Genomic DNA, 17,542 nt, shown 5'->3' with positions numbered 1-17,542 from the left:
AGCACGTGAACATTCTCGATGGTTCTGCTGCTGCTAATGATTAAATATGTCGGAGTTTTTTTGTAATAAGTGAACCTTTAAAACATGACTAGTTGCTCAATTCACATCATGTGATGCTTGGCGCGGTTCTGCTTTCCTTTCGCGCAATATGAGAAGTGTTAAGCGGACTTATTCCACTACATGACATCGAAATAGGGCTTTTTGCAAACCAGTTTCAACAAATATTTTGGCTCTGTGGTAAACACCTGCTTGCCACACAGACGGCGCGGGTTCGAATCCCCTATTGGAATTACTTTACAGCCTAATGACTTTTAATTCATGGGCACAAAGATGATTTTTGTTCACAACCAACCATGCTGACACCAACGCCAACGCCGTAATTTCAGCGAAACGAGTTATTAACGCTGCCGCGTTAAAGACGACTGAGTCCAGAACCCTACGGGCACAGGAGAAAGCCAGCACTGTAGGGAGGTGGTAGACACCTACCACATGGTGTGGGCCTGCCGAGATAACGTAGGCATTACTCCTAACCCTAACCCTAGGCGAGAGGACTGGGAGGCGGCTCTGCTCGGCTGCTCCGGCCTTCAGGCCCAGCAGTATTTGGTCCAGAGAGCCAGGATGGCGGCTTCATCCAATGGAGTACCGGAATAGAGAATCTACCTAGCCTGTACGGACTTCTAAAAAGGTCCTACACGTATATAACGTAAATAAATGCTTTTCGCGAGCACTACCACTAGGACCCCTATGAATCAAACTTAGCCAGACCCATTGGAACAGCGCTGAATTGGAACCAGAAACAACCAAACTGGCTGTATCCAGTGTGGTGCATTCGTGTCTTCGTTCTTTACTTGGCATGCTTTCATTCGCAATTAGTTCATGTTGTGTGAGTTAGCACTTGAAGTCGATGGGCAAAACTAAATTATTTAGAGTTCGAGGCCATTTTCTTACTTCTTTTTAGCCTTTATAGTTTCTAAGTTTTGCGCTATGGTATTAAATCCGTCGTTGGGTCCTAAACTGTGTATTTCACATAGATTTTAACTGAAATTGAGATATTGAACACATGTAATCTTTGAAGAGAAATAAGACATCCCAGCTGTCACGGCATAAAACGAGCTAAAAAGAAGAGCTGAATCAATTCTTGAATGTTTTCAATACACAATTTTCTCGTGGGCACCACCGTGTTGCTGAGCGGTTGGCTGTGTCTCCAGTCTGACAACCCACTGGCTTTCGCAAATTCCCAAACGCGTGCCTTCGCAGGGCCACGTGCGCTGCGAGGGTTGTAGCGCACACCGGCACGCGCTATTTGAGCCATTTCCACGCAGCATAAAGATGAAAACGCGAGTTTCCAGACCACTCACTCTCGCCCTGTGAAAACTGTCGATCGATGTGAAGAACATAACTCTGCCTACAGCCGGGACAGTTGCGTCTGTTCCCTGTATGGACCATTCGCTCTTCAATTCTTATCGTCTGCACTATACGGATCAAGTTAAGTATGGAGCTAAGTATAGAGCAGAACGATTGCGTTAACTTTTATCTCAAAATATGGGTGCATCGTTCAATCTCGGTAACCTACTCTTCTTTCACGTGCTTATTCAAGTGCAAATAAAGCCTTCCAAGCTATTAAATACATGTATAAATCCTGCTTCTGGCTTCTGAAGATAGTAAGATACATAATAAAATTGTCGTGTTTACGCATAAAATGCATAAAAGAAGCAAGCACAAAACTAGAGAGAAGAGTGCACAGGGGGTGCGTAGATTTCACTAGCGTTATAAATTTGACATATTTTGTTCACATGAGCACAAGCGTGAAATTTGTTCTAGCACGGCCGACCACTTTGTCAGTCGCAAAAAAAGTCAGTTAAAATGCACTTGTTTCGTCCATTGATCGCTACTAAAGAATGACTAGAAAAAAGAAACATTTTTTATTATAGAGCTCACGATTTACTGTATAAGAGTGCACTCTTCCATGGCCTCACAGGATATTGCAGCAGGTGGGCGTGGGCAAGGGTCGCCAGTTGGCTTCTAAAGCACGGTTTAAGGTGTCCAGCCCCCCCCCCCTCCCTTCTCCCCCCAAGGACGAGAAGAGTTTATGCATAGCGATCCTAAGAGAAAAGGGAACAGGTTAAGTGAGGAGCGAGAATATGTGACTTTCAAGGGGTACGCAGTTCTGCCGGGTTGAAAGTGATGACCGCCCCAGTCTTCAGGGAGAGCTGGGCATGATCGTCCGAAAGTTGCCAGTCATCCGTCGGCGTTCGGGCTGGTTGTACATGAAAAGATTGCGTATATCAAGAAATCACGCTCCACTTTGAGGCAAATATCATTCTTCATTTAATTGATGGAGAGTAACGCTGTGCATAGCTGAGGTCTGTATTTCAGTGTGATAAAATATTTTTTTTTATAAAAATACTCGGCGTCTTCCCAGAAACTACTGCGACTGCGCTAATGCTCACCATATATAGTACCGTTTCTCGTTTTTGTTTCCTGTCAAATCAAAACCGCACATTGCAGCTGGCGTGAATATGAGTCCTAAAGCGTTTACGTCAGACCATACTGCCACTGCCTTTCGCATCCAATATGATGTCCCCGCCAGAACCAAGTCGATGGCTTCACCGATTACGAGACTTTGATAAACCTGGGAGAAATTTGTGCAAACTAAGAGACTTATACTTCATTGCGCATTATTTGACAGAGTCTGACGCTGATGGGCCTCGACATAACAGCAGCCTTCCTATTTTTCCTTTGACAAAGCATCGAGTTGCGAGTGCAAAAAGCCAAATAAAGGTTAAACATGCACCGTTGCACTCCAGATGTATCATGTCATTGATGAATATGTCAGAGTTCTCACGTTAGTTTCGATGCGCTGCAGAGAAGCTCATTAACGACACAAACAAGTGCACCTGTGTAAAAAGTGATTATCAGCGATCACATTTTGTATGCATTTTATTCTTTCTGATCTGTACCGTAAAGCAGCCGTTTTGCTAAGTAAAGAAGGTTGGCTCATTGTAATTTAAAATAACACACGACTAAAAAAATACTGATCTTGTACGAAGTTTCACAACACTTGAAACACAGAAACTTTGCGATTGTTAAGGCCAATCAGGTTTCCTATAAGTTGTTATTTGGCCTTAGCTAGCTTATGCTGTTCGTTTCTAGATAGCTTCTAGGTCGGTTGGTAGGCTTCAGCTATTTCACGCTACCTTGTACCTACGTTCATTTGCAGAACAGATTGGTTAGATTTACACCATAGACCTTGACATGCATGATCCAAGTTCTAGAGACAAACTGCGCTGAAACCAAGCCTTCCCACCTCCCACACATGTACATGCACGTCATCCTTGCTGCAGATCTTCGATAGTTTCCGGATCGTCACACAGCCGCGGTTGCCTCTTCCGTTAGCTAATATTCTCTAGTACGTAGTCGTTGTATTCAACGCACCACCATCGGTACACATCGATTTATTATTGGGTTGACCGTTTCCCTGTTGATTTTCTGTCAACCAGTTTGGAGAAGTGGAATTTGCCCAAACCTTCAAGCACATTCTCGTTCATTAAAATTGTAGTTTTCCAGTTCACTACACAAGGAATGATTTGCTGCACGGACTTGCGTTTAATAATTCTATTTTAAAACGAAAGTGTTTTATGCGGGGGTCAACCAAGACTTCATTATCGTATTTATATCGTAGAAAAAGAGTGAAAATTACGTACGGTCACAAACAGAAAAAAAAACGTTTTGTCAACGAAAGCCCAACCCACAGCCTTGCAGTCCAAGATATCAGACACTGGGCACGCTGCACACTGAACCCGGGCCTCGTACTCTGAATAATTTCCGAACGCGCCTTTTATATCTAACACTGTTCTTTCGCAGAAATCCTGGTACAGTGAATTAATGCAACGCGGCAAAGACATCCATCATTAGTTCTCCAACGCGTAGTTTGTACACATCCGTCCTATTGATCGCCTTTTTGCTAAGAGAGCGCAATCTTGTCAATGTTTCAACACAGCGTCACGGGGCGACATGACTGCTAGCGTCGGCTTCGCTCATAGCATCCATCCACACAAAAGTTATCTCTGCGTGGTCTGCTTGCCACTCCAAGTTCTCCACTTACGCCCACCCTTAGGAAAGTCGCGGCCGGTCCACGGCGTAGACACGAGGCTCGTGGAGTGTCTGAACAGTGTTTAGAAGGCACTGAGCCTTCTAGGCACGGTGCCTTCTAGGTACAGTGGCTACAGTGCCTGGTACTGCACTTTTTTCTAGTCGGGCAGGGGTGCTTAATACTCTAAGTTATCGCGAATTGGTGACCCCAGCCAAGGTTCGGCATCAATTCAGTGATAGCTATCCTAGCACTCACACCACTTTCTGTGATTTTGCTGTCACCGTTAATTACTACGGCTACCACAAACATCTATCACCATGGAACTTTGCTTATTCATTGATTATGGACACCAGTCACCAGAATGAAAACATATCTCTAAGCTTTCACACGGGTGCGTGCACGTTACACGATTGTATAGTTGGCAGACGTCAAGAGACAGTGTGCTGGCTGTCGTGTATAAATATACAGTAAACAGTTGACTGATTCCGTAAGGGCAAACTTCACTTTCGTGTTCTAGCAACTCATAAGAAGCAGCAAACAACCATGTTTTCATTGAATAATAATTATTTGCTAGAGGGAGCTCCCCCATAGTGTATGCCCGGCAATTTGACGTAGAAAATGGCGCCTTCGCTATCCCTGTCTATTTCGCTACGGTAGTGAGCGTCTCAACTTTCGTCTGAATTTGAAAATTATCCATTGCCTTTTCCTCCGGGGAACCATGCATCCTCCAAGTAGTGGGTTTGAGCCAAGATTCAAGGAAGAGAGAAGCCATGAAGCAAGCGTCACCACAGTTTTCTTCACTATTAAATAATTCATCAGTCAGTCTCAAACTGTATCCATATCTGTCTGCTTTACATTTCACATCACCTGTCTTTCTAATTCAAAGAAATATATTAGCTATGATTTCCACGAGTAATGCACTAGAAAAAGTGCTGGAAAATTTTGGCTTCTACTCAGTCCATTTTCTGCAGTGGGTTGAGCCCCTCGAGACTTTTGGAGCTTTTATTTTTGTGGCCTGCAGTGCGAATGTTTGCGTGGCTCGGCAAAATAATCTAAATTAAACAAAATGATCAAGTAACTAGTCTCTAATGCTATCGTTCTGCGTAGAGACACATATCTCTTTTGAAGTAGTGTGTGGATTTAAATTAACACAGTACTAATATTTATCATTATCCTTTCTACATTTGAGTAAGCAGCAGCCTTAATATAGAATTAGAAATATTTTCATTCTATAACCAATATATACTAAAAAATTTCAGATTTATCAGACTATTCAAGCCTTGACTTATCGCAGTGAGTTTTAGCCACAGTGGAAGTAGAACAACGGCAACCGTTAACCATGGCACGCCGTCTTCATCAATGTTCTAGAGCTCACCCGGTGCCACTTACCCAAAGCACGGTAATATTTTGTTGCTAGTCTGCTTGGTTGTTCTTGAGGTAACTAATTCAGATATCATTCGAGACACACTGGCCCGCATTGCTCTTATGTTGCCATCCAAGATTTACATGGGCACACACTTCGCACTAGATCATATGCACATTTATAATCCAAATTTGATTGGTTGTACACCTACCACTGGTGCCGGCTACAGCTTAATATCGCTTCAATATATTCATTGACCTCAAATTGGCACACGTGTAACTTGCCACAGGTGGATCAGTGAAATATCAACATGGGTTTAGAAAAGGCTACTCGACAGTTACACAATTAGTTACCGTTATTCATTCACTCGCTTCATGTTTTGATAAAAATGGTCAAATCGATGCAATATTTCTAGATTTCAGCAAAGCCTTTGATAGGGTTCCGCATGACAAACTGATCTTAAAACTCAGAAAAATCAAACTTCCGGAAATTTTAATTACATGGATTAGGAGTTATTTGACTAATCGATCCCAGTGTGTGGAAGTTAATGGGCGGCGGTCTGGCTATCTTCCGGTTGGTTCCGGGGTTCCTCAAGGGAGTGTATTAGGGCCATTGTTGTTCTTGATATACATTAATGATATCGTTACAGTCATTGATCCTAGCATTGAAATTAGATTGTTTGCAGATGACTGCGTGTTGTTCCATGAAATCACTTCACCTAACGATCAGCACCTCCTTAACACTGCTCTTGCTAACATTTCCGAATGGTGTAACACATGGGACATGAAACTTAATATTGGTAAGACAGTATATCTTCGTTTCTCTCGCAGAAAAGCTCCACTTTCCTTTGAATATAGGCTAGGCTCATTACCATTGCATGAGGAAACGGCATACAAGTACTTAGGTGTAACTCTTACTAATACTTTGTCGTGGAATACACATATAAATAGCATTTGTTCTTCTGCATACCGCAAGTTATATTTTTTAAGACATAAGCTCAAACAGTCTCCTCCAGCTGTTAAATTACTTGCTTATAACACACTAATTAGGCCAAAACTCGAATATGCATGTGTAGTATGGGACCCCTTTACTAAAACCAACATTAATCACCTAGAAAATGTGCAAAGAAAAGCAGTCAGGTTTATTTATTCCAAATTTTCACCGTATGACTCACCCACTGAACTGATGCAGGCTAACAACATTCCATACCTTGCACTGAGACGGAAAGCTGCACGTTTGGAATTTCTTTACCTCCTTTGGAATCATAAACTAGCGATTAACCCCTCACCATATCTTTCATCTTCTACATCAAGACTTACTCGCCACCATCATCCTAATTCTTTGACACCTTATTTTTCGAGAACAGATTTATTCAAATTTTCTTTTTTTCCCCGCACCGTAACAGACTGGAATGATTCATTGTAGCATTTAAGCGCATTGGGATCATTGCTCATTGCTAATTATACTTGTTTGCTCCGTTTTGTTGTTGTTTTATTCTTCCCCCACCCTGCTTGGATCTGTACAAGGTCTGCAGTATTGAATAAAGAAAGAAAGAAAGAAAGTTATAATCGAAGGGATCCGCCGAGCTCTCCGAACATGGACGAGACTTTTTCGCAGCACTACACTTCACAATGCTTGCTGTGAGAAACCAAGCAACTACCTCGGCAAGTTCAACAGTGAAAATCAAACGTTGACGTGCATCACGCAATGGTCTGCTTTTGGCCGCCGGTTTTCTGGGTGCAAAAGATTGATTTATTGATTGATATGTGGAGTTTAACGTCCCAAAACCACTATAGAAATATAAGAGACGCCGTAGTGGAGGGCTTCGGAAATTTTGACCACCTGGCATTCTTTAACGTGCACCCAAATCTGAGCACATGGGCCTACATCATTTCCGCCCCCATCGGAAATGCAGCCACTGCAGCCGGCATTCGATTCCGCGACCTGCAGGTCAGCAGCCGAGTACCTTAGCCACTAGACCACCGCGGCGGGGCGAGTGAGAAAAATTCTCTCAATGTGTAGGGACTTATCGTGCCCGATGACATATATCAAACATGATATCTACCGTGGTCTTTCCTATCGCCGCGCATATTTATTCGATAATGCATCAAATACTGATTGGTCCGATAGTACACAGTTCCCACTAATTAATGCTAATCGGCCATATAAAACGAATGAACATTCATTGGCAGCTTTTTAAAGGCAGATTTTCAACTTCTGCGAGCGCTGGATGGGTGCTTTCCTAATTATTCGAAAAGACCCTGTTATAGCAATAAAAAATCACAAGCTATCTTCTTCATTATCGAAGCTAATACAATTTAAAGCGTAATTCAGGCGCAATGGCTCTTTTACCATGCGTTCATATCAACTGTACCATCGATAAAAACTATCATTAAATAACCATCACTAATTTCACTTTCATCAAAGAACAATAGCTATGTTTTCACTAGTTAATTGAATGCTGACTGATTTTCTTTGAGTATGACGCTAGTTTTACGTTTAGTATACTAGTTTTCGAAGGAAAGTTCAAGTGTAATGTTTTATTTTCAGGAGTTCTGCACTCTTGCTATATTCAGCGCATCTTCTGATATATCGTGCTGGCATGCAGTTGGGTCTCATTCGGCTGCAGCTCGCGTACTTCGTTTTACTTTTGAGGCACCTGTACGTACTGTCAATGTTATGAAGTACATCCACCAGCAATATATTCCACTATCAGTGCTTGGATGCTCGCTTTATTGGGCCCGATTGGCCGAGTAAATTTTTGTGTTTGCAGGGGTGTTATTCTGAACACTGTAGAATTTTGCAATGTTGTCACATTCCGCGATTTATCGATGCTGATTGGCCCAGTGGACTGCTACGACCTCTCTGATTGGCCTAAAATGCCGCCATTACGAAATTTAACAATATGCTGGAGTCAAACAGCGTTCAGTATAGCACTTAATTTCCATTCTCTATTCATATCTGAAACACAGTGCGTTCAACTGTTTTATTACGCGTGCTTCTATATTCTGTTGTCGGCGGTCTTCCGTTTGTAGATAATGCAAACGGAAATACAATTGTAATGTACGCTTTCTTGACGCACAACGAAAGAAGAAACCAAGGCTTTCAATATAGCTTTGGCAATCGTGGAGGGCACAAAAAAAATTCGCACAACCAAAATCGAGAGATTTACTAGTGCGACGCGCGTGTTAGTATTTGCAAATTAAAGTTGCACTTTGGAGACTTCGACGCGTTCGTGCGCTCTACTGTGAGGTGATGACTAGGTCAGGTTATAAAAGGTCGTGCAGTGCACTATCTTGATCACGCGCATCCACAGTCCACATCTCTTTCACAGCGCACACTGTCGTCGGAGGCCCTGCTTAGCTTCATAGTGAAGGTCACCGTGGTCCTTCGTCATGGCTACTCAAAATACGACAGGCGAACTGCCTTATCACACTTTCTCAAATGACTGACTGTAGCGAACGCGAGTGCTTCACTTACGCAATATGTCCTCAACGGCCAGTATCGAGCGCTCTCACAGCTCTGCTTCAAGCTACAGCTGCGGAAATCGATAAAACTGAAATCCTGTTCGTACGTGGTGATTCACAACGTAACGACAGCGTCGACTGATGCCTCTCTACGTAGCTCGCGAAGCTGTTGCGTCCGCTCTCGTATGCGCCGTTGCTGTGGCGTGAAATCCATCAAGCACTTGATTGCGATTTGGTTGTGCGTCCGACTAGTGGAGAGAAATTCACAGCTCTTCGGCTTTGTGTTCAACGCGCAAGCACACCTAATGTTTAGCTCTGTGTAGCTCTGTTGTTTCGCACTCGCATGTTTCGCTTGGCTGCCCAGCAAAGTGCAAGAGAGCCATACTTTGTGATAACTAAAACTGTGTCGGCAAGTGGCGCTGCGTATACAGAACACTCCAGTCTGATGTCTATGTTCGACTTCATGAAGATGTTACGCCAACAGGAAGTACAGTCATCCATTCTCGCTAATGAGAGAATAGTGCATGACACAGTGCGTAACACACCTATACATACCGACAAAAAAGGTGCTACACATGTTTTAGCCATATCGTGTTTGTAATATAGTATGTGCCTTGTCCACCTCGGTGGAACAGAGGCTACGGTGCTCGGCTGCTGAACGAAAGGTCGCTGGTTCGAACCCCGCTACCGCGGTCGCATTTTGGTGGAGGCGAGGTGGTATAGGCTCATGTACTGTGTGTCGTCTGTGCACGTTGAATAACACCAGATGGTCAATATTTTCGGCACACTTCACTACGGCGTCTCTTATAATCATATTGTTACGGTGCATCAACGACAGGAGCAAGCGTGGCACTTAGCGAAGATGAAGAAGACGCCTGTGCGTTAGGCGCTTGCGTGAGAGGCAACTCAGATACCTTGTTCGGCTGCCAATTCTCGGTGGACGCTATCCTGTAAGCCTAGACCTCGCCCCGTCACATTTGGTGGAGGTGCTGGGTAACCGCCTCGCAACGGAACTTCACAGCGGCCGACGTTTGAAGGGTCATTCCACAACGATGATGAAGAGTACGGCGTCTGCATCTGCTCCTGGTGTTCCTGTGGCCGGAGATGATGCGGTAACTACATCTCCTTCTGCGACCACAACCTTCGTGCTCGAACCCCCGCGGGATCCTGGCACGTTCAGCGGTTCCGGCGATCCAGATGAAGTTGACGTAGAAGATTGGCTGGCAGAGTACGAACGTGTGAGTACTCGATACCGATGGGGCCCGAGTCTTATGCTGGCAAACCTGTTATTCTATCTTAGGGGAACCGCCAAATCGTGGTATGAGAACCATGAAACTGAACTTGTGAGTTGGGCAGTGTGCAGAGAGAAAATAATGGACCTGTTCGGAAAGCCGATTCGAAGAAAAATGGCCGGGAACAAAATGCTCACGTCTCGGGCGCAGACCTCGACTGAGTCTTACGTCTCCTATATAGAAGATGTGTTATCGTTGTGTCGCAAAGCCAGTGCCAAGATGCCAGAGGCTCTCAAGGTCGGACATATTCTCAAGGGGATTGCGGATGACGCATTCAACCTCCTCATCTGCAAAGATTTTTCTACAGTGGACGCCATTATAATAGAATGTCGGCGCTTTGAGCAAGCGAAGAGCCGGCGGATTAACAGCGTGTTTATCCGCCTTCCGAATACGGCTGCAACATCATCTTGCGAAGACCATGCAAGAACACAGCCACCACCTCTAGATTCATCGGATCAGGTGACCCGAATTGTACGGCGCGAACTTGAATCCATTGCCTCTGCTCCAGCTCACACCGCTGCAAGTGACACCACCCCACTCACTGCTAACATGGTTCAAGCCATTGTCCGCCGAGAACTCGCCAGCATAGGTATTCTCTCGGTGTGCGCTTTGCCCAGCCCGCAGCGAGCTTCATGGCGTCCACCCTCGTCCTATCACGAGCAGCAGTGTACGGCCCGATCTCGCGACCATGCTGCCTGGAGAACCATCGACCGTCGACCAATTTGTTTTCATTGCCACCATATCGGTCATGTCGTCCGTTACTGCAATTACCGCTGGTCCTCGCCACCTCGGGCTTCATCTCAACCTCACTACCGACAGGACAGCACCCGCTTCGCGTCTGCCGCGCAGCCTTCTCCGCCAAACAACTACAGAAGGTTCAACAGCCGATCTCCGTCACCGCATGGTCGTCAGTCGCGTTCGCGTTTAGGACGTCGCCAGTCGTCGCGATCACCGCAGACTCGCAGGCCATCGTCCCCATTCAACCCCGCTCCTGCCTACCCGGAAAACTAAAAGGTGCAGTGCCCGGAGGTGACGCTGCATTTTCGACTCCCTCAACGAATCCTCTCTTGACGCTTCCGACAAGACAAAATTTGTTAGACGTTGACGTTGATGGTGTGGCTATTTCTGTCCTTATAGATACTGGAGAAGCACATTTCTGTAATGAGCGCGAACCTTCGCCGACGCCTACATAAAGTGCTCACGCCTGCCGCTTCCCACAAGCTTCGTGTCGCTGATGGGAGGACCCCTGATGTTCGAGGGATGTGCACGGCCCGTGTGTCCATTGCCGGTCATCCTACATTAGTTCAGTTTGCCGTCATTTAATTGTGTCCTCATGACCTAATACTTGGTTTGGACTTCCTGTCACGTCATTCTGCGCTCATTGATTGTGCCACTGGTGCACTTCAGCTTGAACTGCCGCAGTTTGCCGATTTTCTAGCTGACTATTCTCCCTGTTTATGCTCTCGTCACCACGGTCGCTTGCCTCCGCAAGCTGCTAAATATGTCACTTTGTCGGGCTCATGTCATGTTCCTGATGGTGTCTACCTCGTCACTCCTATAGTCGGCGTACTGATGGCCCGAGACGTCGCCCTTGCTCACACTGTTGTCGCCGTCGCTAATAATACAGTGGTTATACCACTACTCAACGTGAGTCTCTTGACTCAAGTTATTCCGCAAGACATGCCTTTCGCCACCCTGTCTCCACTTGACAGCTGCAACAATACTGGTTTGGGAAGCGATACTACATCCCCCTGTCTTGGCCGCAATTACACTCTGCCTGCAGATGACATTAACAAGATGATTGCTCCCGACCCCACTGCAGTGCAAGCTGCCAGCCTCCGTAGTCTGCTAACATCATACAGAGACGTTTTCGACTTTGACCACCACCCTCTCAGCCAAACAACTGCAGTGACTCACCGGATCAACACTGGTCATGCCAGTCCTATACGGCGGCGTCCATATCACGTATCTCACAAGTAACGCCAAGTAATTCAGAATGAAGTGGACAAAATGATTACTAAAGACGTAATGGAACCCTAATCCAGCCCCTAGGCCTCCCCAGTCGTACTCGTTGAGAAGAAGGATGGCAGCTGGCGCTTTTGCGTGGACTATCACCATTTAAACAAAGTGACCCACAAAGATGTCTACCCTTTGCCTCGTAATGATGACGCCCTCGATTGCCTCCATGGTGCCCAATACTTTTCGTTTATTGACCTTCGGTCCGGCTATTGGCAAATTTCCGTCGACCCCATGGATCGTGAAGAAACCGCTTTCGTTACGCCCGACGGCCTCTACCAGTTCAAAGTCATGCCGTTTGGACTGCGTACTGCACCGGGAACGTTCAAGCGCATGATGGACTCCCTTTTCCGAGGATATAAGCGGTCCATCTGCTTATGTTACTTGGACGATGTCATCGTCTTTTCACCTACCTTTGATGGTCATATAACACGTCTGTCAGCCGTTCTGGATGTTTTTCGAAGAGCTGCTCTCCAGCTCAGTTCTGCAAAATGCCATTTCCGACATCGGCAAATTACCATACTCGGCAACCTTGTCAGTGCGAAGGTGTTCAACCAGATCCCGAAAAGGTGCGAGCAGTACAACAATTTACAGAACCACGCTCAACCAAGGACGTCCGAAGTTTTGTAGGGCTATGTTCCTATTTTAGTCGATTTGTCCGCAACTTCGCCGACATCGCTCGACCGCTTACTGATCTCTCAAAGAAGGACGTTCCCTTTTCGCATAGGGTATAGAGCAAGCGGACGCCTTTTCGGCTCTTGTCCATCTGCCGATTATGCCACCAATACTGGCCCATTTCAACCCTGCATTACCTACAGAGCTTCGGACCGATGCCAGTGGCCATGGAATTGAAGCGGTCCTTGGCCGACGACAGCACGGGAAGGACCGCGTGATTGCTTACGACAGTTGTCTTCTTTCACCTGCCGAACGGAAGTTCTCCAACACTGAGCGTGAATGCCTAGCTTTAGTGTGGGCGTGGCGAAATTCAGGCCTTACCTGTGTGGCCGAACATTTTCCGTTGTTATGGACCATCACGCTCTTTGCTGGCTGTCATTGCTAAAGGACCCATCTGGACGTCTTGGTCGCTGGGCGCTCCGTCTACAAGAATGCTCATTCGTGGTCCACTACAAGTCGGGACGCCTGCACACAGACGCAGACTGTTTGTCACGTTATCCGGTTGAAACGCCTGACTTGACAGACCTTCATTCAGACCCCTGCGTTCTCTCCATTCACGCTTTAGGCGATATCTCCACCGAACAACGACGTGACCCGTCGTTACTCTCCATCATCGAGCGTCTGACCTCTGCTCCAACAGACCCTTCCGTTCACCTGTTCGAACTGCACGACAACATTCTGTATCGTCGCAGCTTCAACGCTGATGGCCCGGAATTACTACTCGTGCTTCCCCATCACCTGCGTACCAGCGTTCTCGAACAAATACATCACGTACCTACAGCCGGACACCTTGGCGTCTCTCGTGCCTACGATCGTTTGCGACGTCGCTTTTTCTGGCCCGGACTGTATAGTTCTGTGGTTCGCTACGTCACTGCTTGCGACCGCTGCCAACGCCGCAAGCGCCCCTCTGTGCTACCGTCTGGCCTCCTACAGCCCATTGACATACCGACAAAACCATTCTTCCGTGTTGGCCTTGACCTGTGGGGCCCGTTTACTACGGCCACCTCCGGAAATAAATGGGTTGCAGTCGGCACAGACTACGCCATACGCTTTGCCATCACTAAAGCCCTGCCGACAAGCTGTTCCACTGACGTCGCTGACTTTCGCTTGTATGAAGTCATTCTTCATCACGGCGCTCCGCGGCAGCTGCTTACTGATCGAGGAAGGTACTGTCTTTCACGTGTTGTGGATGACATTCTCCGCGCCTACTCCACTGAGCACAAGCTTACCACCGCTTATCATCCACAGACAAATGGATTGACCGAGCGTCTGAACCGAACGCTGACGCAGATGCTGTCAATGTACGTTTCGCCCGATCACCGTGACTGGGACAAAGCACTCCCCTTTGTCACGTTCGCCTACAATTCTTCACGGCACGACACAGCTAGTTATTCGCCGTTTTATTTGCTATTTGGCCGACATCCAGCATTACCATTTGACACGCTCCATCCTTCGGCTTCCCCCTTGTCTACTGACTACGCCGGCGATGTCGTTTCTCGAGCCCATGCAGCCCGTCAGTTTGCCCGTGATCGGCTGCACTTGTCGCAAGCGCATCAAAAAGAGCGCTATGACAGTCGCCACCAAAGCGTGCACTTCTCGCCGGGGTCTCTGGTACTTCTCTGGACACCAAACTGCCAAGTCGGCTTATCAGAGAAGCTACTATCACACTACCATGACCCCTACAAAGTGTTACGACAACTTAGTGACGTGAGCTACGAGATCGCACCCATAAACAATGCCTCTTTGACCCCCTCACTCCAGACAGACGTTGTACACGTTTCCAGACTCAAACCGTATCACCCTCCTCGTTCGTCGCCACCGTACTAAGCGCCGTGACGGTCCTTCCGCCGCAGGAGAGTGATGTTACGGTGCATCATCGACAGGAGCAAGCGTGACATTTAGCGAAGATGAAGAAGACGCCTGTGCGTTAGGCGCTTGCGCGAGAGGCAACTCAGACATCTTCTTCGGCTGCCGATTCTCGGTGGACGCTATCCTGTAAGCCTAGACCTCGCCCTGTCAAAATATGGTGTTTTCGGGATGTTAAACCACCAATGTTATTATTATTATTATTATTATTATTATTATTATTATTATTATTATATTATTGTGCCTTGAAGTAAACGCACCCTGACTGAATGCCAACGTTTTTACTCTGTGAATATTTGCACGAGTTAGTGGTTTTTGAAAGCGCTAGTACTAGTTAGTACTTGCAGCTTTTCCTCGATACCATTGAGAAATTCCAAATTCACTACGACGCAGGGTATAATGGTAAGCATCGCAGACAAGAACCAGCTCCTAGTCGAGGGCAGTTACGAATATAAGAGATGCCGAACCGACAGATTGAGCACACTATCCTTTTGCGTGCTCGCTGCTTTGCCTTGGGTCTTCATCACCTTATGCGTGATTCTATTCCTGCTTTCGGCGCAGCCCAAGGAATGGACTACTGATACGGTGGGTACCTTACCACCACTGGATATAGTTTTGGACTGCGTAGTGAGCAAAGCCATGCATACACTGTGTCATCTACGATGCTCAATTACGTAGTTTGTTGTTAAATTTCAGATCTCGCTCACTTCATGCTTGCAATCTTTCTTTCCGAAACTGACAATGCAAACCCTCATACTCCTCAACTAAGTGTCTTCAAATATTTGGAGAATTCATCACGCGCACGCTGAATTTCTTGTGACAAGAGCAGTACCCGAAATACAATGTTTAGAGCAGATTTCTTGTTAGGCTTTTTACTTAATATAGTGAACCACCACATTTAGGCAAGGCCGTACGAACTACGTCATTCAAGGTTGAGTGCTGAATCTAGTTAGGTTAATCCATACAACACTTATTGAACTTGATAACAAATGAATGCAATAAACGGATGCACAGTCATAAGGAAAAATTGAGTTACGGTGGTGTCACTTCAATGCAGTCAACTTTTATTACGTATTCTAATTCAGGGGCACGCGTCTAGATAAAGTGGTCGTCACGCGGGTGTTGCCGCTCTGCGGGTAGAACAACGTTTGCTACGGTTCACGAACTAAACTGTATATAGTTCTGCATAGATTTTAAAGCTTTTGCTTTCCTCGACTCATCGTTTACAGCTTATTCATGTGCTGGATTGCATCAATAAGTTCGTGACAATACTAACTGATCCTCTAATGATTGTTCATGTTTATTAGCATGCTGGTTGATGCAGCACCAAGGTTATAACTATAGTACAGACTTTGTCTTGCGACCGCAGATACGCTTTCCTCTTTCTTGTCACGGCTGAATGAAATGAAGTGAATCCTAATGCGTCATTTTGCTTTGTTAGACACAATATTTTTAGGAACAAAAAGGCAATCAAGTCAACCTAACTGTAGATATTGTTATGTGTAGTCATTGTGATTTGAACATCAATAAGCTAAGGTAGACGAAAAGATAAGTTTTCAACCGGAAGGAAAAAACCTGCAATATTCGAATAATGTGTCAGACGTACTACCAACACAGCTAGGGCTGAAGCGCTCCTCCCGTCAACATTGTGGGTGTATCTGTGCATTTAGAGCTATAAATTTGAATCAGCACCATTCTGAGTCACCACAAGAAGATACTTTTTTTCTGATTCTTGGGGTCCCGTAGTAAGCTATCTTTCTTCCCGCTCACTGTTGACAACACCCTCTTGCATACTACCATAAAGCATGAATTCTGCCTGAACTAGACCATTGCTATGTAAGAACGAATGAAGAAAAACTTTCGGGGACGTGCTATTGGAAGAATATAGGTTCGATTAGAGCCAGCAGCAAGTTGTATTTTCATCCACTTTAGTTTTTTCAGATTAATATCACAATTACACTACAGACGACAAGCCGTATAGATTACTTGGCTCTATCACATGTTGTTAGTTATGTTTCCCCAAATGAGACTTACTTGATGGCTAATGCACCAATTGGATCACCACTTGGCAAGTTTGCATGGTGCCTATAAAAAGATGTGCACAATGTCACACCATACTTTTCAACAATGAATTTTTTATTGCAGTAAGCACTATGCCCAAGGGACAGCGTTTCTCAGCCATAGAAATTCTGGGGGCCATCTGTTGACTACTGCAAAAAATTAGAGACTCCTTCCAGTGCGAAAAAACTGGAAAGGTAGGGAAAGGGGGGGGGGGGCATAAACTAACCAAACTTGCGTAATGAACTAGGAACCTTCCATTTTTTAGGGACAAGGAATGCGCAAGCGGAAGTGCGCTTCCAATTCATCACAGCTACTTGAAAAATGAATTGAATGGCATTCAGACTTTCTAGATATGTAGGCTTATGTGCATATTGCTATACGTATTTTAAGGTAAAATTATCTAAAGCAAATTTTAGTTTTATCGCCAGGACACCAACACCACTTCGGTCTTGTGCATGATATTTATACTTAGTCTATATATTTGCAACTATGTAGCTACATCATCAATTTTTATAGGAGCGACTACCATTTACAAGCGCACAACGCCATCATAAGATTTTAAGTTGCTTATTTATGTCCTATCTTACGTGGCTAATACTCACCAGAACGCACCTTTCAATACTTACTGTGATTAGATAGAAAATAACGGCGAAGGCACAGCATATGCTTCCGTACGTATTCCTTGATTGCGATCTACTGATTATTTCTG

The sequence above is a fragment of the Rhipicephalus microplus genome, chromosome 3 (genome assembly GCF_043290135.1).
Source record: "Rhipicephalus microplus isolate Deutch F79 chromosome 3, USDA_Rmic, whole genome shotgun sequence".
NCBI classification, from domain to species: domain Eukaryota; kingdom Metazoa; phylum Arthropoda; class Arachnida; order Ixodida; family Ixodidae; genus Rhipicephalus; species Rhipicephalus microplus.
The sequence above is the reverse complement of the archived record's forward strand: the minus strand, read 5'-3'. Positions refer to the sequence as shown.